Consider the following 6,660-nt stretch of genomic DNA (forward strand, 5'->3'; position numbering starts at 1 on the left):
CCAAGAGATATAATTTCTTTTCCACCTAACTAGTCTCTTCCCAACTCTTTCCATGATTGGGTCCCAAAAACTGACTGACCTAGGGTTATCACCTAGGGGTAATCCTAAATCTTAACAACCATTCCCCACTCTCACAACCCAAAGTCTCTGCCACTAACCTCAATTCCCTTTCTTCTAAATTGATACCCACCACTAGGCATTTATTCCTTTTTTTTACAACTGAACATAAAGATTTATTAATTCACAAGACAAGGAAATACAGCCTAAGAAGAGGCACAAGATGCTACCTCCCCTTTAAGAAAGGGAGATGAAGGATACCACCTACCCTTTAGTTGATTACACTAAGCAAAAATAAAATTACAAAGCCCAATACAAAGTAACCCGAGAAACCCCTTGTTTGGCAAGAGAATCAGCCAAGGCATTTGCAGATCTGTCCACCCACTGAAATCTAACTGTCATATACCTTGTAAATTTAAGGCAGTTTACTTTTTTTAGAAGGTCCTTATAGCCCCAAGTGAGACAACCATTCCACAACCATCTTTGAGTCTCCTTCAATTATTAAGTTCTCCACACCAAGTTGGTGGCTTTTATTCAATTAACACTCAAATTAGACATTCTCTCATGGTTTAAAGTATCGGTACGATACGCGTATCGGCAGTATCATATCGGTACTTAGAAACACCTTTTTTTTAGTTTTTTTTCAAATTTTGCTTTTAAGGAAGCTAAAAATAGGTTTTTTTATAAAAAAAAAAAGGTGGGTTCCAAAAGGGCATATCGTATCGATACTTTAAACCATGCATTCTCTCAAAAAAAAAAACTAACCACCAATTTCAAATTCTCAACCCAATTTCTATTCCCCCCATCAACCAAACCGAAACCGAATTACAATAAAACCGAAATAACCAAACCAAAATTTTTGGTTCGGTTTTCAACTATTTTGGTTAAAAACCAAATTTAATTAATATATACAATATTATATATTATAACCTATAATATATATTATTATAATATATATTATGAAATTGAATTTCATTATAATACATTATATAATATATTAATATATAAACATATAGCATATTATATACTAAATGTTATATATCATACATTATATATTACATATTATATAATAAATTTTAGTTAATTTGGTTTTGTCGGTTAACCGAATTTCTAAATCTGAAAACCGAAACCGAAAGCCAAAATTCCTAAAAACCAAAACCAAACCTAAATTTTTGGTTTGGTATTTCGGTTTTAATTGAATAATGCTCACCCCTAGCTTGAGCTCAACTGCAAGCCAAATTTTAAAAAATAAATAAATAATATACATATAAAAATATTTTTTATTTTACATACAAAAAATTAAGAATTACAAAAATTATTTATTATTATACATATAAAAAATAAAAGATATAAATATAAAAAATTAGTTTATTTTACATAAAAAATAAGAATTATAAAAATTATTTACTATTATACATAAAAATAAAAATATTATTATATAAAATAAAAATTATTTATTATATATATATATATATATATATATATATATATTTATATTTATATGCATATGTATGTATGTATATAATAAAAAATATATTTATTTATTATACTAGGCTCGCAAGCCTCACGAGTCAAGCTTCACTAGGCTCGAGCTCGACTCGATTAGCAAACGAGCCTATATATCAGGCTCGAACTCGGATCGAAGCTCGGTTTAAACCGAAACGAGCTCGAATAGCTCGTGAGAATCTCGGCTTGTGGCCATCCCTAACCAAGGCTAACTATGAATTTGATTTATGAGAAGAAACATTCAAATTGATCGACAATATGCCTGATGAATGTTTCTTGGATTAGATTTATGAGAAGAAACATTCATCAGGCAGCAGCAAGGAAAGCAGAATCCACTTTTTGATGGTTTTCTCTTCTTTTTTTCAGTTTATATGATGTATATGATGGAGAGAGTAAATATGCAGTTTCATCGTTGGCCAATCTCCAACCACCTGTTGTTGTTCAGACTTCAGAGTTGTTAAGGAAGAAGCGTTTGAACCGTATTACAAACAACTGAACCAACAATTATTTTACTAATGCTACAACCATATTACTAGGGCCATTTGAAAACAACTGTTTTGAATGTAGGATTAGAAACTTCAAGTTTTTACAGGTAGGGAAAAGTCATGAGTTCTCCTTCATTTTAACCACAGGGATTTAGGATAAGATCAAGTTACCTGAGTTCTCCTTACAGGAAAATAGGAGGGGTTTGGTCACTCGAACCAACAATCTGCAAAACAGAACCAATAAAATATAAAAATAAAAACAGTAACAACATGAAAAACAAATACAACTACTGCTAAGCCAAAGAATAAGAAAAAAAAAAGAGTAAGTATATGGTTTTCGTTGATATCTCCTCGGCCTAGAAAGAAAACAGAGTTCTGCGAAATGGGATATCGGATGCCAGAGGCGCCCCTCTTTGTCCTTTAAAACAAATCGATGTAAAAACCAATAAATTTCTTACGTTACCTCTGGGAATCGTCGCCGGAGAAGGAAGAGAGTTGAGCTCTGTGAGATCGGTTTGGGGTTCCTCCCACGATCTCTGTTATGGGAGACAAACACTGGTGCGGCGAGAAGATGTTAGGGTACCTCTCACGATTTCGCGGTGATGTCTCACCGGAGAAGATGGTCGGAAGCCGGAGAGAGGGAAACGAGGATTCGACAGAAAAGAAAGAGGGGAACAAAGGGAGTGATGGTGCAGTGACGGGAGTTTGCCGAGTTGGGACTTTTCTTCGATGCCCATTCTTTATTGGCAAAATTACTACCCCACCCCTCCTCCCACTTGAAAATAAGGCACACGTGTTGTAATTTTAAAAACGGTAAATTGCAGGGCAAATTTTTTAGGGAGAATGACGTTTAGGCCCACGGTTAGAATTCTTAGGCGTACAGTTGGGGCAGGTGTCGAACAATTGATGCAAATTCAAGGACGCGCATCGGCATGGTTTTCAAAATCGGACCGGACCGGAAAACCGGAAACCGGTCACCTGACCGGTTCTATTTTCCCCAAAACCGTTGATTTTGGTCAGCAAACTGATGAACCAGCCGATTATCCATGCGAACCATTTGAACGGTTTTGATCGTTTTTCAATTTTTTATTTTTTTTTATTTTTTTATTTTTTGTCAAAACGGGCCCGAACAGCCGAACCATTTGAACCAGTCACTAGTTCGGTATTAAACACCGGTGTATAGAGTGGGGGTATTTGACATTTTGAATATTTATAGGTCTGTATTAGAATTTAGAAATTTGTAATGGGACAATCCGTACTTTTCCAATTTTTTTAAAAGGAAAATTCTTGACAAGTACCTTGTATTTTGGCTCGAGTGACAATTTAGTCCACGAACTTTAAAATGTGACATTCAATACCCAAACTTTCAAAATGTGACAATCCAGTACCCAAACTTTCAAAATGTAACAATCCAATACATGTTGTTAACTAATTCGTTAATCAGCCGTTAAGTAATATCTGAAAAGTCAAAATGCCTTTCAAATGCCATCTAATTCTCTTTTTTAACCATCCAAACATTGACAAAAAATTGAACAATGTCAAATCCTAGCCTCTTTTATTCAAAAAAGTTTGCGATTGTTTAAAATAATCTATAATTTGTGACTGCTCATTTTATTGTCAACGTTTGGATGGTTGATAAAGAGAATTACATGGCATTCTTAGAGCATTTTTTACTTTTCAAAAGTCACTTAACGGCTAATTAATGGACTAATTAACGGCAGGTACTAGATTGGTACATATTGAAAGTTTGGGTACTAGATTGTCACAATTTGAAAGTCCGAGTATTGAATTTTCACATTTTAAAGTACGGGAACCAAATTGTCACTTGAGCCAAAGTATAAGGTACTGATTATAAATTCTCCCTTTTTTTTTAAATATCCCTACTATTTAGCTAATTAACAAATTGTAGTCTTACTATTTAACTATTGTCCCATTGTTGTTCTTGACAGTTGACTAGCTCTATCCCTATTTTTACCATCCATTAATGTTTCGCCAAAATATGTACATATGTGACGCCACGTGAGCTATGATTTATTTTTAAACCCAATATTACCATTCGCCCCTTTTGTAAGTCGGGTAAGATTCATCATCCGTGAGAGGGACTATTATGTTGGTTCTTCGATTTGGCATTTTCCATCTACAAGTGTCTTCGATTATGGCAGAACCAATGGCTTCAAATCTCTTTTTGGGAAATGGCTTCAAATATGTGGTAGAGTCAAAGATGCAAACAATAGAGAGAGAGAGAGAGAGAGAGAGAGAAGAGGAAGGGGAGAAAGAGGGAAAAGAGAAGGGATAGAATGAAAACATCTTTACTCGCAATTGTAAAACCTTAACCCCAGGGGATGGGTCGTGTGATTAAAGTGTAATGTAAGGGTGTTGGATTAGTGTTCGTCTATTATGGTAAGAAGGATAGGCGCTAGATCAGCGCAAGGGTGTTGGATCAGAGCGCAACGTAAGTGTTCAAGTCCCACACCAACCACCAAAAGGGACCAGCCATATTCAAAAGCCTTGACTTCAATGAGCACAATGGATACCTCAAGGGTGTCATCACCAAGATCATTCATGATGTTGGTTGTGGTGCACCACTCACTCGGGTAACCTTTCGCCATCCGCTCGATGTCCCTTCGATGGGAATATTCAATGAAAAACAATGTGACGAATAAAAGGAGAGGAGCAGCATAGAGGAGTGACAACAATAACAGATTTTCTCGATTAGGCCCTCTTTGCCATGGGGAACTCGCCTCTTTCTTTTGGAGGTGATGGAAGCAGTGCCAACTCTTTGAAGTGGTCACGTTTCGACCTCAATTTGTCGCCTTCTGAGTCTAAGTCAACCCCTTCATTGGACCCACAAATAGTATAGGAAGAGAATCTTGGTTGGGATAACACTAAGCTCACTAACATGCGAAATTACGGAGTTATGGTGACTTCAAGAGGTGGGGCAAAAGCTCAATCCTTTTGGATTTCTTAGAGTTGATCATATTAGTAGCCACTAGTCCTCATCCCCCAACAATCATTACTGATGGAAACCAGCCAATACCACCTAGACCCTAACAATCAACCACATCGTCAATCATAGTAGAGGTGGTTGAAGATGGTAAAAAGGTTTTCAGCATAACAGACAACGACGACGAATGCCAACAGGGTGTAGGAGGTGTTGACATTTGAGGAAAGATGGACAGGATTTAATGGAAGGGTAAACTTAACTTTTCATCATTTATGTTAGAACTCAACAGCAATGACAACTGTTAGAAACAATAAGGGTGGTGCAAGACAATAGTTAAATAACAAAGGTATATAGTTAGTCAAATAGCTAAACCATAAAGGTAGTTTAAGAAATGTACCCATTTCAAAATGTGCTAATTCAGTATTTAAACTTCCAAAATTTCCCAATTTTAGTGTTTAGAAACCCTGACCGGGCCGGCTGAACCATGACTTGGGACCTTAACCGATCCAGATATGCCCCAATAACTGCATTTGATTAAAAATCGGTAAAAACAATTGACTAGCCAGTTTCAACAAAAAAATAATGAACCGGTCCTGGTTTTGTGCAACCACCCGGGTCCTTAAACAATTGAAATTTTAAAATGCATTTAGTTAGACTCAAACCCATAACCTCTTATTTCTATATTTTGCTTAATGACCATTAGTCCACCTCTTTACTTATGTTAATTAATGATTCTTTGTTGTACATATTACTTTATTACATATGTATTTTAAAGAGAATGTAAATTAAGAGACTTGAACATTAGTCATTTGCTTTAAAAATGAAGAAATTTGCCATAGTTGACTAACTATCATTTACTGTTTAACTATTGTCTTTCACCACCTCTATTGTTTATGATTATTGTCATTGCTTTTCAATTAATTAGAAAAAATAATTAGGATTTAATATTGGAAAATACAAATTGTATCTATTTGTCTAAATTCAATTTAAGAATCAATTGGTTTGAGCAAGTTTAAATCAAATCCAAATAACATTTCTAGGTAAATTATTTGTCTAGGAGTTTTAATTTTTTATCAATTAATTTTAAAAAATCATTGATGTAATTATTTATAAATTCAAATGAGCTTTAAATTAATGTTATTAGGATTTGGGATTACATATTCTATCTATTTATCTAAGTTTAGATTGAGACTCAATTAGTTTGGATAAATTCAAGTCCAATCCAAGCATTATTTTTAGGTCAGGTACTTGTTAATGATTTTTAAATATTTAAAGTTATTTTTAAAATTTTATTGTTGTAATTATTTGCAAGTGGTATCTATTTGTCAAAATTCAAATTAAAACTAAAATTGAAATGATAATCTTATTGCAAAATATCTATATATGTATGTTCTTCTTCAATAGTTGATTCGATGTACATCTCTTTAATTAAGGATGATGTTCGAGTGGAGGATTAAAAGGTAACAAGAGTTATTGAAATAGCAGTTCTCTTATGTCACTTAGTTTTATTTTTTTTTATTTATACTATTTTGTTTTGTTATTTTATATGGAAATATTCTATGTAACGTTGGTTCTTGTTGAATGTTGTTGGTTGATAATAAACTTTGAGGAACTTTTTTTTATATACGTAATATTGAACTTGAAGAAAAGTTTTACTTAATCATATGT

The 6,660-nt window shown here is 34.0% G+C and overlaps 1 protein-coding gene across 2 annotated transcripts in view; it reads right to left on the reverse strand.

Annotated features, from left to right (window-relative positions):
• LOC148873906 (U1 small nuclear ribonucleoprotein C-like) overlaps positions 1-2,811 on the reverse strand; it is a 53,669-nt gene extending 50,858 nt beyond the window's left edge. The window contains exons 1-2 of one of the 2 annotated variants that reach the window (XM_088960142.1): positions 2,512-2,811; positions 2,220-2,272 (exon numbers count right to left, since the gene is read on the reverse strand). The gene's annotated coding sequence lies outside the window, so the exon portion shown is untranslated. The remainder of the gene's footprint in view (positions 1-2,219; positions 2,273-2,511) is intronic. The other variant, XM_088960141.1, reaches the window with a different exon arrangement.
• Positions 2,812-6,660: the final 3,849 nt, after the last annotated feature.

The sequence above is a fragment of the Nelumbo lutea genome, chromosome 1 (genome assembly GCF_056320005.1).
Source record: "Nelumbo lutea isolate HS-2025 chromosome 1, American lotus-T2T, whole genome shotgun sequence".
Classification (NCBI taxonomy): Eukaryota; Viridiplantae; Streptophyta; class Magnoliopsida; order Proteales; family Nelumbonaceae; genus Nelumbo; species Nelumbo lutea.